Source organism: Chanodichthys erythropterus, chromosome 7 (genome assembly GCF_024489055.1).
Source record: "Chanodichthys erythropterus isolate Z2021 chromosome 7, ASM2448905v1, whole genome shotgun sequence".
NCBI lineage: Eukaryota > Metazoa > Chordata > Actinopteri > Cypriniformes > Xenocyprididae > Chanodichthys > Chanodichthys erythropterus.
In genome coordinates, this window is record NC_090227.1 from 4,530,426 (window position 1) to 4,549,353 (window position 18,928).

At 35.7% G+C, this 18,928-nt stretch overlaps 1 long non-coding RNA gene across 1 annotated transcript; it reads right to left on the reverse strand.

The window, feature by feature from the left end:
- Window positions 1-4,934: 4,934 nt before the first annotated feature.
- Window positions 4,935-16,597, reverse strand: LOC137023062 (uncharacterized). Its single transcript, XR_010895463.1, has 5 exons — window positions 16,492-16,597; window positions 16,298-16,329; window positions 15,703-15,847; window positions 12,095-12,171; window positions 4,935-7,646 (listed from the first exon to the last, which is right to left on the reverse strand). It is a non-coding gene; the product is annotated as an uncharacterized lncRNA (long non-coding RNA).
- Window positions 16,598-18,928: the final 2,331 nt, after the last annotated feature.

Here is an 18,928-nt window from a genome sequence, read left to right on the forward strand (position 1 = left end):
GAAAAAATACTGTAATACAATAATAATTTTTTACTTAAAAAATCCACAAATTGTTAATACATAAAACAAAGGCAGTACAACCAATACAACTATGATGTAAATACTATTTAAAGCATTAGTTCACTGCAGAATTAAAATTTCCTGACAATTTACTCACCCCCATGTCATCCAAGATGTCCATGTCTTTCTTTCTTCAGTCGAAAAGAAATGAAGGTTTTTGATGAAAACATTCCAGGATTATTCTCCTTTAGTGGACTTCAATGGCCTCCAAGTCAAAATGATAGTTTCAGTGCAGCTTCAAAGAGCTTTAAATGATACTAGACGAGGAATAAGGGACTTATCTAGCGAAACGATTGGTCATTTTTTTTAAAAAATACAATTGTAAACACAAAATATCGCCTTGCACGTGCTTCCGCTTTCCGCATTCAAAACACTTACGCTGTATGTCCTACGCCTTCCCTTAATTATCAGGAACATTTTAAGTAAAAGTGGACTAATCCTTTAACCCTCTGGTGCTTTTTGGTCATTTTTGACCGAAAAATGTTTTTTTGTTTGTTTGTTTTTTTAGAATTTTTTACTTAATCGGATTGGTATGAAACTTGGTAAAGGTTTTGGCACTTGCTATGTGAACACAAAAAAAACCATTAAAAAAATATAAAAAAAAAATTTGCAAAAATAATAGTCTTAAAATAGGCTTTGCTTTCTTATTGCAAATTTGAACACTTTCACTGCCATTGATGAGTTTTCCCGGCAATCCATGTCTTCCGATAGGGTGCGCTATTACGCACCTTCTGAAATAATATAGAATAGTACACAAAGACAGAAAACACCGGTGAAGAAGAAGCGTTGCTCATGCACATGCAATCTAATGTGATCATCAAACACTCAACAGCATATTAATCAAAACTGCCAAACATTGCCGAATGAAATGTCGACCCAGGACGAGGTATAGGATTGTGTAGCTTTGGGGTGTTGATGGACTAAATCTATGTTTTGATCATCATTCAGAATCCGATCCGGACAAAGTCTTTTCACAAAAACAGATTTTCTCAACTTTTTTATGAAACTTGCCCACATTCAAGTGTTGATATAAAAAGAATGCCTGAATGAGAATAAAATGTGTTTTTGTTGTTGTTGCTTGTTTGTTTAAAAGCAGAGGCTCGGTTCTTTCTTCTGATATATTGTATGTTCAGATATTCATTCAACAAAATATTCTGGGGGCCATGAAAGTTGTGAAAATGATCAAAATGCTGTCGCTGGCTGGCAACGTTTAAAAGAAAAATGCTGGCAGGGAAAAAGTTAAAATTTAATTTCTTATTTCCTTCATTTGATCTTGTGGTGAAATATGATCTGGACATTCTTGACCAGTTTCATAAGTTTGACCCAAATACTCAAGATTGCTCTGTATGTATATTCACTATCAGCGATTTCATGGAGAGCCAAGGTTTTAGCATCAGGTTTCTTTTCTTCGTGTTGCTTTTAGAGTTCTTAACTGGAGTAAACAGTGAGTCTTGAAGTGTTATACAGTCTTATCAGCAGAAGGGTGGGGTCATGGACTAAAGCCACCAGAGTGGAATGAAGAAGGGATGAGGAGGGAGATCGCTCAGGTAAATACAATGCCTGACCACTCCAAAGAAACAGAGGGGATTGAGAACAGAGGGAGAGAGAAGAGAAACGGGAATGGTTGGTCAGGCTGTTGGTATTGTACCTACTATTTGCTCACCCAGCAGGCAGATGCATCTGTTCACTGACACCTGAGCAGTTGATTAGATGTAGCGGACAGAGACAATAATGGGAGGAGAATGTGTGCTGGTGGAAAAATAGATTCATAACCAAGAGAATGAATATGAATTCATGAAGATGAGGGAGGAAATATACTGTCAGAAAAAAAGGCACAAAAGCAGATACTAATCTGTTCCTTTAAGATACTAACATGCACCGTTTAGGGGTAAATAAAGTACAAAGGTATAGATTTTGAAAGGATACCGCCCCAGTGCACAGCTTTTGTACCTTATTTTCTGAGAGTGTAGAATGTGATTGAATAAAAAAGGGAGGTAGGCACTCTATTGTGACAATGAACCAATCAGGACCTCCCAAAGGAAATTTTATTGCTCAGTATTTGTTGTTAGATCCTTAGATCCTTCACTGTGGATACTTCATTAGTAGTTCTCAATTAATGCATCATTTAAATATCAACTTTGCCTCAGATGTTTCTCCTAAAATTAGAACAGACGTCCAGTAAAGCTTTAGAGTTTTAAGAATTTGATGAGAAATGTCTGTTCATACTGAGATATTGGTAACAATTTGACGAATAGGTTCAATTAGTTAATGCATTTACATTGCTTTTACATAATACATTTGTCAAAGTGTTTGGTGAAACTTTATTTTAACACTTTCCCTGCCAGCATTTTTTATTTTTTTTTTAAAGTTGCCAGCCACCACTAGCATTTTTTATCATTTTCACAAAAATGTAATGGCTCCCAGAATATTTTGTTGTGTATCCTGTTTTATTCTAGCTTCATGCATTCTTTTTTATCAACACTTTAAAGTAAGTTTCATAAAAACAACATTTTAAACAAAAAGCTAAGAAAGTTGCCCTTTTTTTTGATGTGCACAAGCACATTATCCCTTGTTTCTGCTCCTTTTTTTCCAGTGTTTTGATCCAGGGGTTCTGTACTTTTTCAGAAGATACTTAATAGCGAATGTTCCCTACCATAAAAGCCAGAAAAATCTGTCAATGGAAGGGAAAGAGTTAACGTGACATAGTTACAGAAGTTACATACACTTACTATAGTAATAACAGTAAATTATGCATAATTGACCCTTCGCAAAGACCCGCCCCCCTTAGTTACTGTTGCTTCGTCCGACAAGCCATGCCGCTGTCACGCCACACAGAGTGAAAAATACATTGTGGAGCAAAGAGGACCCTGACAACACGTCGACAGACAAGACACTTATTATATTAAACAAAGTCCCAGCTTTCAAACTGTGTAATTTTTTAAGAAATTCGAACAATAAAAAACGTTTTGTGGCTCTTTAGTGTGTCGTGACAGATTTCTGTAACGCCTCAGCTCAAGAGGCTCGTAAACCGATCATCTCTTCCTACTAATTCATTTATAGCATCAAATAAACATGAATGAACATCAGAAGGAATGTTGTTTCAAAGGCAGAAAGATGTCAGTACACACCATTTTTTCAATTTTAAGTTCACCGAGGTTAATCTTCTAACTCCTGACTGCTTTGTCGGACAAAATGGCAGATTTGGCTTTCTGATTGGTTAGATCGCTTGTCAATCAAACTCCCGGCGAAGGGTCAATTGTAAGCAACTAAACCTAAAACAAACCCTAACATGACATGTAGTTAATTAAAGGGCTATTTACACGACACCGTTTTCAACTAAAAACGGAAAACTTTTTATGCGTTTTGGTCCTTCATTTACAAGACAGAAAACGGGTTTCAAAGTGCGAGTTTGTGAAAACAATACCGTTATCATCTCTGCGTAAACTACAAAAACACCAATTTGTGAAAATGAAGACTTAATGCGCATATGTATTACATATTCAGTCTAGTGTTTCTTTACAAAGTGACATCGCCAACTAATGGCCTGGCAGCAGAATACAGGATCCGTGTGAACGGGGATCGTTTTGACAATGTTCTCATCTGTACACAAAAAAAAGCAAAGGAAAAACTTTTCCATTTTTAGTACATTGTCGTGTAAAAGTACCCTAATATTACTTATTTGTGTAACTACACAGTAACAACATCACCCTAAAATAAAGTGTAATCCAGTATTTTATTCAAACACAACTGAGCATTTGTAGTGTATGTTACCTTATTAGATAACGTTAACATGCAGTTTTTGGCAACACTTTATTTTAGTGTCCATGTTACATGTAGTTACAATAGTAATACCTACAAATTATGCATAATTGCATGCAACGTTACCAGGATATTTTATGCAGACTCATCGTAGCACATTCTGAGACAATACTGAGAATACTCAAGGCCATATGTGAGATTACGAAGGTGTTTTATTAGGAGTAATCGGTTTGTATAGAATAACAATTGTTGTGTAGAATAACAGAGACATAAAATCATCTCATAGGATTTTAAGAAGTCTCCTTTCTTTCAAATATCTATAATAACCTAGTAAATGTAAATGCACATGTATTCATTTATCATGCTCCAAAGCTAAACAACAGTATATACTGTGTGCAGTATGCTTTAGAGAACTGAAGGACCCGCACCTGGTCGGAGAGAGAGCAGGGGGAGTAAAGAGAGAGAGGAGGGCAGCTTTAAAGCTTTTACCACTGTGCAAACAGTAGGCTGATTGCTTTAAATGGGATCAACTCGAGGCCTCTGTGAGAGTCAGCCCTGCCCTGGCCAACACCGGGATGTCGGGTAAGTGTAAGCTCACTTCTCATTACTGGTCTTGAAAGAGCCCGTGTAATCCAGCACACGTAAATGCAAACACACATACACTCTCAGCAGCACAGACACCTTTGTGATGGGACGGTTGAGAACGTAACAGCTGAGGACACACTGACCAATATGGCAAAACCAACAGATTTCACCCTCTCTTCAGGGTTATTTTAGTTAACTGAAACTAAAGCCATGAAAAAAAAAAAAAAAAATATATATATATATATATATATATATATATATATATATATATATATATATATATATATATATATATATATATATATATATATAAAACTTTAACTTGTTTTATTTCAGTTGGTTGTGATTTAAGTTATTTAGTTTAACTTGATGCACTAAAATAACTAAAACTAAAACTTGAATAAGAATTATAATGTAATAAAAATAATAACAAAAAGTATACAGACTTATTTTTATAAAATTAATAAAAAACAAAATAAAAACAACAAAATTACTAAACTTTAAAATTAAAACTGACAAAATTCAAAAAAAAAAAAATTCTGAAATTCTGAAATTCTAAAAATCAAAACGAATTCAAATTTAAAAAAAAAAAAAAAGTATAATACAATCTCGATGATAATAAAACAACACACATTAAAACGGTCTTGGACACTTTTTTCATTCCTTCAGTTTAAATGTATTTCTTTTCAAATGTCCACATAGATTTCATTGTTAAACCTTAGTCCAGAACCAGACTTTCAATCTTAATATATGAAAAAGAATCCATTATAAAAATATGAATTGTTAAATGTTCAAAACTATGATCATCCAAACAAAGAATGAAATAATCAAAAACCATTTTAATATTACATATTTAAAAATATATATTTTTATTTTTATTATGACTCCTTTACATTTTCACCACTCAGTTTTTTTTTTTTTAAGTTAATATACTTGTTTACCAATTACACAACAGTCTCAGTGAAAATTCAGATAAATTAAAGGTAAATAAAAGATAAATCTTTTGCATCATTTCTAATCAAGCTGTTATAGTGACAAATTATGTAAAAAGTATGAAAATACAACTTGCATATATAGGTTAAATAAAATAAGGAGACGGACATCTTATTCTAAAAATGTAGTCCATCAGCCATTTGCATTACAGAATTATTTTCAACAAAATACATCATTTGAGATGTGATGGAAATGACACTGTAGTGGGAGTTTTCGTGACTTTCTTCTGTGAGATTCACTGTGATATACATTGTTTGTGGCAAATTAAATAAACTAGTAAGTGTGAAAAAATTGTTTTAACAGAGTTTCTTTTCTAAAAGTCAACAGGAAACACCCATAAATTTCAGATAAAGCTTATACACATCTAGTCTCAGCATCAGACATCACGCCCACAGCCTAAACACCTGATGCGTATGGTGCACAAAACTGGAAGCGCTTCAGGAGTTTCAAAGTCATCGTCTGATTGGTTGTGTTTTACACACCAGTCTGTTCTTGTAGGGACATCGATGTTACATTTTCACACCTCTACACATGACAGGGCTGAACTAAATGAACTGTGATTGGTTGCTTTACATGTCAGTCAGACGGCTTCTGGGTGTTCTTTGGCCAATGAAAGCTGCGATGGAATTGCCATGAGATTGTGTTGGAACAACTTGTTGTTTTTTTTTTTTTATTATTTAATGCACAGGATCGATCATCAACCTTGACCAGAGGAACAAAGCGTGAATGTAAAATGTTGTGCCAGACTCACTGAGTTTTGGCATCCCAGACGGTTAATTCTTGTGAACAGATGAAGGCATTCAACTTTCTATATGTTCTATACTCTTTTCTCATGTTCTCCTCTTCTCTCAGTGGTACACGAATGACAGCTGATACGAGTTGTGATGAATGACCTTATGATGGGCCTGTTTTTGGTGAGAGGAAGGGCTGGTTTCTGTATGGTTAAACCAAAGAGAGAAGTGCTGAACTAATATAGGGAGTTTGGCTGAGGATCAGCACACGGTTATGACTTACAGCGGGATAAAGGATCTGAATTCCATCGAATTGCTGATGCCATTGAGGAACTGTTTTTTTTTTACTTGCCTTCGTTTTTACTCATATATGTGACTAGGCCTATTGAAACCTGCTTTGTTAACCAGGGAAGTGTCAGATCAAACAAGATCATTTTTATTGCTCTGCACTTGAAGGGGTTGTTCACCCAAAAAATGAAAACTCATTTAGACCAAAGTGTTTTTTACTCTGCATATTTTTGAAGTCGTCATCTGGTTGGTTGAATTCTTCCAAAAAACTACTTTTTCCAATGCCGCCGTGTTTACAACTGTGACAATGAGCGCTTTCCAGGATCAACTAAACGTTGAATTTTTAAAAGTATGTGAAGTTCGTGGCTCTAATGTTGCAGTAAACTTGTCAACATTTTTATATTCAGAAACAAACTATCTGCGAAATCAGATACTAGTAACACTTCCGCAGATATTCTGTGTCATAACAACCAAAGTATCTCAACTGAAGAAGAAAAAATGCTCTGCGGCTTTCAAGCACCTAAAGTTATATGAAAGTCACAAATATTTACAATATTAGACTCCACTGTATAGACAAAAACATTTGAAACATTCCTCCTACACTCTATTCCCAAAGAAGAAAGAAAGTCATACAGGTTTGGAACGACATGAGGGTGAGTAAACGATAACAAAATGTTCATTTTGGGGTGAACTTATGCTTTAAATTGTCTGTTTCCAGATCTCTGCACAGAAAAACAGAGGCTGTTCTTCACTGAATGTTCTTCATGATAATCTATTGATTGTTTGGTCTATTTAAATGTGACTCACCACATACAGTACACCACAGGCAGAGCTGGAACTAATGCAGATGACACGTTTTCGATATATTTTCTGAAGTGCAATGTGCAAAGCATGTAAATAAGGGTTTGTAAACTAAATTTTATTGAGCGACCCCTGGTTCAGGTAAGTGTTCTCTTGAGCATTTATTGTGAAAGTTGGAGAGGTTAAGAGGTGCTTGTGTCGTCCACTGTGGACAGATAACAGTCTTTCAGTCCCCACTCACAGGCCTGGCCCAAAGCCAACTGATAACACAGTCACATACCATCTTTATTAATGATTGGTCAAGTCCCGGGACGGAGCACAAACCCCCCGGCAGGTAAGATGAAGGATCTTTCCGTAATGACCACATCTGAGCTCCACCCAACAAAAGCAATCCATTCTAACACTGCTATGGCAACATTCCTTCAGGAACTAAAGAAGGAAGGAAGAAAAAAAAGGCTTTATAAGGAAGCTTACGTCATTAGACATGGCATGAAAGGCACTCTGACATCTTGATAACATTGGTTAATTAGTTAACATACAGCATTTCAACTTTAAAACACAAATCATGTGGAAAATTGGACATTTATGTGGGTCTATAAGGTCTTTATCAGACCTTAAAAAGAGTCTGGCATGGATTTCTAAATTGCCTGAAATGTCCAGGATTTGGCTTTGTTTCGATATTGAGGTGCTCTCTACTCTTATGCATACTATGTATGCATATACATTGCTTTGACCGTTCTCTGTAGATCCTGCCTTCTCACATGCCAAAATACACTGCTGTTGGGATTATGTATTTTTGTAGGCCAAAACCTGGAAGCAGGTTTTTAGCACTTCCAGTTCCATTGTCCTGAAGTCAGTGGGTCTTTGATTAAATCCACTGAATAAAGTCTGTGGCAAATAAGATTTTTTCACGTTTTAACATAACGCCAAACAGGTAAACTTTCACAGCCTCATTAGGGGCCAAGCACCAAAGGTGGAGCCCAGGAAGATTAGCAACCACTTTGTGGAAGCTAATGGGGATCCAAATAAACAATATTGTATCCATTGGCGTTCTTCTTCTTCCGCTCTGAGAGTCTAGGGGAGCCCACAGAACTGCTTGCAGGAAAGTTATGAAATTTGGCACACTGATAGAGAACAGTCTCAACATTAACTACAGCAAATTTGGTGTCTCTAGATCAAACTCTCTAGCCCCACCACCATTTTCACTCATGTTTATTCTAATAACTTTTGAACCATAAGGATTAGAAACATTAGGGTTAGATTCCTCGGTTCGGATTCAGTTGAACCTGATGACATAATTTTCTGTCATGAAACTCAATTTTCTCACCAAAAAAGCTTTTTCCAACTCCTCCTAGACGGTTGCTCCAATTTTCATGTAAGTCAAATCATATCATCTTTACACTATGCTGGCAAAAAGTTATCAAAAGCTCCTTGTTGAATAACACGCAAACAAATTCGAAGAAGAGCATGACAGATTGGATGCAAGGCTATTTCTCTGCAACGCTTTAGTATAATCTGACCAAACTTGGTACGTCATCACAAGCATGACCTGAGGCTACATGCTGCGTTTCGGCTCAGCGCCACTTACTGGTCCAGAGATAGCAAACATTTTTATTTTTATTTATAACTTCCGAACAGTTTGGCCATGACTGAATGATATCCAATTTTACCATATCGGCCATTTTGGGCGTCAGCCATTTTGCATTTTTTAGCAAAATGGTGTATTTTTTGAAAGCATTAGTGCATCATTACGAAAATCGGTATGTGTCAACAGCACGATGCCCTGAAGGAGCCTGAGAAGTTTTGAGGCAGTGCCACCTAGTGGTGAAATCAAATATTCATATGCTCATAACTTTTGATGTGACTGACTTATTTTCATCTCCTTAGATTCCAGAATCCTTGCCGAGGTTTCGCCCTTATGAACGAAAGAGCTTATTGGTGGTGACATTGAAATCATTCAACCATGGTGTACTTCATTTATAAAATACATTAACTTTTTAACTTTGTACTTAGGCTTCAAAATTCATATAGTTATGTTCATTTGTGAAGATTATCATGATGAACAAAACATGTAACAATCAAAAAATTTTTTTGGTCACAGAGCTTTTTTTCTGCAATAATCCAAAACCCAATGGAAAAATCCTATTGGGTTTTTGTCGAGGGAATCAGGAATGATGCTAACTTCAGGGTTGGTGTATTTTTACCAATGTATTTTTGTTGGTACAAAAATACTTAATCACTGCAGCAATCTATTGGTTGATTATGTACAATGCCTGCACCCTATTGGTCAAACTACTTGTCAATCTCTGCTCTCAGCATAATGCCAGATTCACATACACTCATATTAACAGATCACAGCATTCACACCCAGAATTTGTCCCATTCATTCACTCATACAATGACTGACTCCTGTCCATTTACAGTGCCTAAACAAAAATGCAAATTCACTGAAAAATTCCCATGCTTTCATCCTGGTCGTAATCAAATGAAAGTGTAAATCATTTAGAAGCAGGAGTGAATTTGTTTAATTAACGAAATTAAACACCTTACACTATGAGTCAACTGTTGTCTTTTTTTAAAAGCACAATATGGTCAACCTAATTTATTATTACATGCAACCAGTTTTGAGTTGCTGGATTTTTGCAATCACGAACAATATCAAACCTTTGGGTTTCGTTTTGACAATCTGATCTCACGAGAAATCGTGATTATTTTTCAAAGTGTTGCTTTTGTATAAATTCAGATGATGCATACAAACACGTACACTGAAAAAAATTTATATTTGTCAAAATTGGAAGTAAATTTCACAAATAATTACAAGAAATGTCAATTAACACATTGGATTAAATGAGAATGACTGAAATAGTATTGCAAAATGTACTGCAATAAAAAAAAAAATAGTTTTACAGTATGCTATTTTTAGGAAAAAAAAAAGAAAAGCATGAGGGTCCATCCCTAAATATATCCATCAGTGGGGCATAAGCAGATCATGTGAAAACACATGAATAAGATCATACAATTCATACGATTTATCCACAAATTTACCAAAAATGGAAAAAATTGCCATGAGATTGTGCTGTTTTGGCAGACCAAGACCCAAAACACATGACCTTCGCATGGCCGAGACCCAGACCGATTGCCTGGTGTGAGTGCGCGGCGTCCAAACTCAGCTGTGTCTGTTGTGCAGGAGGAAATACTGGTTAATGAGTAGCCCGTGCTGAGTTGTGGCCCTCTGTTACAGGTGTAGGGGCCAAGGACAGCAGCTGATAAGACTAGACATGACCGGGGAGAGGGGGAAGAGAGAAGAGAGAACAACTGCAAAACAGAGGATTGGAGGAGGTGTTGTAGAGATATCAATGACCTGGCGTTACTAAGAGACCAGCCTAGATTCATCAGCATATAACGGTATCCAGCCCACTCCTACGTGCCTTTTACACTATAGAGCCGTTGGATATAGGAGATTAGAGAAGTATTTTAACAATGAGAAAATTATGCATCACCTTTTAGCAATCAGGTAGATAAGAGGGCTAAACGGAAAAACAGTAGGCCTGATGCGCAGCAGACCCACTGAGCCACAACTACAGTCATTATATACCTCGAGCACCAATAAAGAAATGGTTACTGCATAACAAAATAATTAAGAACATGAAACATTCATTAATAGTTGTCTTAACTAAAGGCACTTTTGGCCCTGTGGGCTTATATATTTATATATTATGTTTTCCCTGAGGGAAATAAACTAAATAAATAGTCTACTATTTAAATTTATTTAGTTGTTGTTGTTTTGTCTGCCAACACTGTCAAACAGTGAAATGTATGCAAAATCATGTCATTTTCAAATTTAAATAAATAAATTTGTCTGCTAATATTGTCCAACATACATGCATCACAAAAAAAAAGTTATTTTTGTCATTTAAACAAATAAATAAATAAAATTGTCTATTTTAATGTATTTAATTGTTTTTATGTCAGTGAAATATATGCATCACAGCAAAATCGTGTCATTTTTGTCATTTAAATAAATAAATAAATAAATGTGTCTACTATTTAAATATAAGTTTTTTTTTTGTCTATAATGTTGTCCAAAAGTGAACATACATGCATCACAGAAAAAAAAGTCATTTAAATAAATATAAATGTTTTTTTTTTATTTGTCTACTAACATTGCCAGTGAAATATATGCATCAGAGCAAAATCTTGTCATTTTTGTCATTCAAATAAATAAATTTGTCTGCTATTTACATTTAATTGTTTTTTTATTTATTTGTCTACTAATATTGTCCTACAGTGAACATACATGCATCAAAGCAAAATCTTGTAATTGCTGTCATTTATTTAAATAAATAAACAGTGTTTACTATTTATTTATTTATTTTGTTTGATCAGGAAAGGACTACGAGTCCAATTCGCCACTGAAAACAAGGCTATCGCTCTGACATTAGCAAGCATTTGATCCTAAAAACACACAAAACTGTTGCTATATGATTTATTTAGCACAACTAGAACTCTTGATCTGTTTGATAATGCATTTGATGGCCCTGGTAGGTACTTCTGAATTATGAAATCTGACTTTAAAAAGTGTGTATTGTGTGTTTAACACTGATTCAACATTAATTTCAATTTCACTCAGCAGGTATTCTAAGTCTGCACAGCTCTGTTGCTCAATCATGGCTTATCACTCTGTGTCATGGAGTGTGAGTGGGCCACACACTGAAGACTGGATCAATAACCAGGTTCCTACCGGTCCACCTCTTCCCGTACACGGCCCTTGTTCGACCAGGCGGGGTAATGAGTTACTTATGCCACTCTGCACCTTCAAACCCCCATTAACCAATCCTTCTATACCCTAGCATCCCCTCCTCCACACTATGACCCACCTTGATCTTCTAGCCTTCACCCAGGTGAACAAACTCTTCAGACCCTCTTTCCCTCTTGGTTTCTTTCACCCACTCACCTGCAAATATACAGAAATACAGTTAGGACCTACATAAGCAATTGAACTGAACTGTGAAGTGAATGACTTTACTTCAGTAGTTCAGTTGAATATAATGTAGGATTACTTGTATCATACACTGAGAAAACTAAAAGGGGTAAAAGTTTCATACACTCTTAAAATGAAACATTCTTTATTGGCATTGATGGTTCCACAAAGAACCTTTAACATCCGTGAAACCTTTCCATTGCTTAAAAGGTTCTTTATAGTGGAAAAAGGTTCTTAAAGGGGTCCTTGATGATGATTTCACTTTTTTAACTTCAACATATACTTAGAGCGCATCATGAGTGAGGCCCTAGAGAATCACTGTGGCACAGTCAGCATTGGAGGAAGAATCATCACCAATCTCCGATTTGCAGACGACATTGACGGACTAGCTGGTAGTGAAGCTGAGCTGGCCATCTTAGTGAAGAACCTGGATGAAACATCTACTAGGTTTGGCATGGAGATAAGTGCTGAAAAGACAAAGCTGATGACAAATAGTGACAAGCAGATCACTACCAAGATTGAAGTTAGAGGACAAGAACAGGAAACTGAGTCATTTCAAATATTTGGGCTCTATCATCAGTGAAGAGGGGTCAAAACCGGATGTTTTAGTGAGGACAGCGCAAACAACAGCAGCTATGTCAAAGTTGAAACCTGTATGGAGAGACAAAAATAGCTCTCTAAAAACAAAAATTTGACTTCTGCGTGCACTTGTCCTCTCAGTCTCCTTATATGCCTGTGAGTCCTGGACCCTTACAGCAGAGTTGCAATGAAGAATCCAGGCACTTGAAATGAGATGCTATAGAACCATCCTTGGCATCCTCTTACAAGGACCACATTACAAATGACATAGTGAGAAACGTCATCAGGCGTGAAGCAGGCCAGTATGAGGCCCTCCTTAATACAGTTAGAAAGAAAAAGCTGAAATGGTACAGACATGTTGTCAGAGCCAATAACCTGTCCACAACAATCCTCCAAGGTAGTGTCCCAGGTGGCAGACATTCCAACATTACACAGAATGGACCATGAAAAGCTTTGCAGAGACACAGGCACTAGCACATGACCGAGACAAACCTGATCAGATGTTTAACAGCGCAGCGACCCGACGACCACACCAGTTCATGGGACTGATGATGAGTGTGTAATGTTGCTGTTTGAGCATAAACAACATCTGCAAAGTTACGTCGCTCAAAGTTCAATGCAAAGGGAGATATTTTCTTTTACATAAATCGATTTTTACAAACAGCTGGTAGGGACTACAACAAGCTTCTTCCTGTGTTAGTGATGTCACTAACCCTAAAATTTACATAAACCCCGCCCCCAAGAACACACAACAAAGGGGTGAGGCCATGTTGGGCTGCTTTAGAGAAGAGGAAGAGTTGCTGTAGTAGAGTGTTGTTGTCATGCCGTCATTTTATGCCGGACTGCTTTACAAACGAGGGTCAATTCAATGCTGGATTTGCACAAAAGATGAACATGACGGCACATGCTAGTGGATGAGTTGAATCAACTCCACTACAACTACATAAATTTATCCACTAACCATTCAGAAATGTCCAGACGTTATTCCTGAGTCTCTCCATCAGTGTCGACTCCGGTTTGAACAATATAAGGCTGAACACCGTTACTGACAATCCTCATTTTGGCTGCGTGAGATTCTCCAACTTTGTTGTTGTTGAGCAACCAAAACATGAGCTGTTAAAGCTCCGCCCTCTTCTGGAAAGGGGGCGGGAGCAGCAGCTCATTTGCATTTAAAGGGACACACACAAATATTATGTGTTTTTGCTCACACCCAAATAGGGGCAAATTTGACCAGCTATAATAAATGATCTGTGAGTATTTTGAGCTGAAACTTCACAGAGACATTCTGGGGACACCAGAGACTCCTTTCATATTTTTAAAATGTTCTTCAAATGGTTCTTTTAAGAACTGTTCACTGAAAGGTTCACTGGGGAACAAAAATGGTTCTTGTCAAATCAGCTAATTACATGAACTATCAATGAACAGGTGAATTTTTAACATTTTATTAACATAACTTACAAAAATGTATAAATACAGTAACAAATGTAGTGCTCATTGTTAGTTAACAACTAATTATTGTATGTTAAGTGTTACCAGGTTATCATCATTGACTTTAGGTTTTAAAGTCTCAAATCAGTTTAATTCGTTATAATTAAGTTCCATATTTGTAAAAGCTTTCAATTGTCTTACGGTTTTAAAGTTGTGAGCCTCAATCAGTCAATTTCATCTCAATTCAAATCACTTTAAAATTTAGATGTATTTGTACAGTGCTGGGCATCCCAAACTGGGATTCCTTAAGAAAATGCAGAATTGATGAAAAGCTAGCGATTCATTAAATCATAAAAATGTCAAATTAAAATAAATATTTCTAAATTAAATGTTTTATTAGTTTACCTGCATGTCATATGACCATTAATCGACATAGGAGATCTGTAAACATGCAAATGTGTTTTTTAAATTAATGAAATATTAAGTTAAAATCTTGGGTAACACTTTAAATTATGGAACACATATTCAGTATTAACTAGTTGCTTATTAACATGTATATTACTAGCATATTGGCTGTTTATTAGAACTTATTTTGCATGACCTTACTCCATACTATAACATACTAAGCAGTTTATTGAGAGGAAAACTCCTACTTAATAGCAAATATGTGTTCCCTAATCTAAAGTGTTACCAAATCTTGTTTGTGTATCCGTGGTATTGTGCATTGAGCGAAACATAAAAGGGTAATGGGTTATCATAGTTGTTTGTTCCATTCTTTTTTATCCAATTCAATTTATTTAATTCTATTTCAATTCAGAAGGTTTATTGGTGTAGTGCATTGAGAAAAACTACAAGGTGTAAAACCTATCAAAGACTAAAAAATAATTCACCTTAAGCATCATATCATTCAGTATCAGAAATGATTAATTCTCTTAATCAAGATATGGTTGAAGCACAGCCGATGTTTGACCCGTGAGAACCGGACTGTAAAGATAAGCCGGGATGAATCTGTATTGGAAAGGGCGAGGTCTGCCAGAGGCTGTGTAATATAAATGCAGCGGGTGTGTAAAGAAAAAGAAAACCTTCCACGCTCTGTGACTTTGACAATGGTCGGCTCCGAGCCGCAGGATTACAAACCGCATCCTGGTCAGGGATGATGCAGGTGTCCAAAGCAACAACCTGATGTGCAGGTTATTTCATAGCCACGTTTAGAGTATTTCAGAACAAATGTGGGTTGGTAACTTACACTAGACATATCAAAAGGTGATAATATAAAATCATGAAAATTATATATATGATATAAAATTATAAGAAACTTAACATAAAAAGTATTTAGGTCACATAAGAGAACATAAAAACCTTAATACCATCCAAACTATTTATATTCTATTTGTAAACCATTTCAGATGGGGGAGTGAACCGTATTACACATCAACATCATTCTTTCTTCCACTATTGCGTTTATCATTCCTTTCTTTTGTACTATTGTTCATTTACCAGGAATTTTGCTTCAGGTATTGCCTCTCTATCCGCATATGATCCAAAGGTTTGGCCCTTTGCCACGGTTTATGACTCCAGGTGTGTCCTGGTAACTTCCGTGTTTGGGTGGTCACAGATGTAGCTTTCTCTCTTTTTCTTGATCCTGGCAGAAAAAAAAAAAGACAAACAGGCAAAGGTGAAGAGTTTTCCGAAGCTCACACATATGACAATACACATGCCTACAATCACTCTCTGTCAACATTTACATCTGTCTTTTCACGCTCATTTCACTCTACCACACTCATTCGAGTCTCTATTGTGGATGAATGTACCCTGCCGAGAAAATACAGGTGACATTTATCAGAGATACAGACCCAGAGAGCAAATACTGTCCTGTTTTCATTCTCTCTCCACAAGCGCACAAGCCGTTTGAAGCAGATTTCCAATGGCAGGGTGGAGGGGGAATATATTTGCCAATAAAGTGTGTTTTTAAAGTGTCCTTTCATCTGGCAGGAAATTGCATAAGTTTTGTGGGATTATGAGAGGCAGGTTTACAACGCAGGTTTCATTTCAGAACAGGTAAAAGCAAATGGGCAGGTGGGAAATAACTAACCTGAGTTTATGATGTGTACAGGGGAGCAAAACCTGAGAATAGAGGAGAACGCAGGCATTATGACGACGGATAAACAGTCATGGCATGGTCGTAGGGAATTTAAAAATCACTTTAAACAGCATAAAAACAAATCAAATGTCTACTTTTGAGCTCAGACTACCGAGCAAGAGCTGATTGTATCATTTGTGACTTACCTGTGATCTCAGATCTTGTTGAAGTGTCTTCTTACAGGTGATTATACTAATGAGGTAACCTGTTATAATGCACACACACACACTATTCGCTCCCTCCGATACAAACAGACATGACACAGATGGTTAATTTATAGCAGTCCAACAACCTATTATTTTCCTACAGGGAAATCATTATAAGTAGCCTTATATAAGTACTTTCTTTCATTATTTAAAAAGACAAAATGACATAATATATTCATAATGCAATACTTATATTGTAATATTACAGTATTTCAAACAACGTCAATGAAAAAAAAACAACAGTTATTTAGAGTTCCTGGAAAATTTGCACAGGAATATATGTGCATAAAATCCATGAAATCCAGGTAATGGAGGATGTGGGTCATAAAAATCTAGCAATATATTGTTGTTGTTGATGGTTGGTCATAATTATGAACCACTATTTTTATTTTTTATATAAAAAAACATGAATTTACATGAATCATTTAGACAAAAATCTTTTGTTAAACAACTGACTGAACAGATATGTTTATTCACTGACTATTTATTAGGGATACTGAACTCTGTACTAACATTATTACCAAAAGCTAACAGAAAAAGAAGAGGGACAGTCTAAATGCTAAACTCATCCGTTAATGTCAGTGTTGTAACGGGAAGGCTCCCTTTCTTTGTTTTTCTTTTTTTTTAAGGATAGACACCTGACTGCATCCTGGACAGGCGACAGGTTCCTGACTCTCCCATAACTGCCGTATAGCCCAAGGGCAGATATACCGGTCTGAGCCACTCTAAAACAGTGAGATAGACAAGGAAACTTTTCACATGTTTGTTCGTTTTATGATTTATGATACTTTTATGTGGCTTTTTCAAGATTTGTGACTTGATATTGAGAAAAATAAAGTTACCAGGCTATAGCCTTTATTGACATTTAATTCAGCCCAGGATCTTTCAATCTGAGCATTATCAAATATAGGATTATTTAATACAGCCCTATAAATTATGTTTTTGGTGTGCCATTTCATAAACCACCATTTTTCATAAACTATCCACATGGTTAGTCACCAAATGTATAGTTTTGTCTGCCACTTTTATGATGATGAAGTATTATTTAAAGGCGCTGCCTCCAGAGATTAGCATGAATAAAGAATAAAACATTTGCTCTCATGTCTGCTTCTCTCTCTTCACCACATTTTATTTAGCATCATAAACTAGTAAATTATCAGCTTCATGGTTAGTCTCACAATGAAAAGTAGTCCTACATCTCCCTCTGCTGGAGAAAAGACCATATATCATAATAAACAGACTTCACCTGTACAAGTTCTCAGCAGATGTTTTTCATGGTTCAGAAGTCGAAGGGAGTTCCTAAAACATAAATGCATGCAAGTAATTTACATGAAACATATTAACTTTAATTATACACTATAGTATTTTTCATTATCTGGCATACAGTTTTATTATGTATGAATATATCCACTGTTTTAAACATTTATTGTTCGCAGTGTTGGGTGTAATTAATTACTAAGTAATCGAATTACTGTAATTTAATTACTTTTTCACTTGAAAAAGAAAAGTAAGGGATTACTCTTAATTTTTCTGTAATTTAATTACATTTACTTCTTATGTAATTGCATTAAAGGGTTAGTTCATCCAAAAATGAAAAAATATCATTTATTACTCACCCTCATTTCATTCTACACCTTTGTTCATCTTCTGAACACAAATTAAGATATTTTTGATGAAATCCGATGGCTCAGCGAGGCAGCAATGCCACCGAACTTCTCACGGTCCAGAAAGGTACGGTTCGGTGACGAGTGACGAGAATATTTTGTGTGCGGCAAAAAAAAAAAATAAATAATAATTTTTCAACAGTAGGCTATCTAGTGGTGGCCGATTTCAAAACACTGCTTTATAAAGCCCCGAAGCTTTACAAATCTTTTGTTTTGAATCAGTTGTTCGGAGCGCCAAAGTCACGTGATTTCAGCAGTTTGATATGAGATCCGAATCACTGTTTTTTAATGTAACCTTCTCCATTTACACACTTTGGTCAGTTCAAGAATAATTTATTGTTTATTTGAAAGAATTTAAAGGGAAGTTTCATTTATCCTTGTATTGTTCAACTGGTCGAGGTTGATATGGGATTTATAAAGTAGGCTAATAATTAATCCGATACTTTTTAGAGAGAGTAATTACTACAGTAATCTAATAAGATGTTGGAGACGTAATTAGTAGCTAGTAATTAATTACTTTTTTAGAGTAACTTACCCAACACTGAGGTACAAACGCTGTAGAATTGAATAAAATAAACGTTTTTGTTTTTTTTTTTTTTAAATATATATGCCTATATTATGATTATACTAGGCCTACTAAATAATTCAAAACAAAAAGTAATATAATATAGTATAGCTCAGATTAGTCAGTTTAGCTTTTATAGGCCGAAATG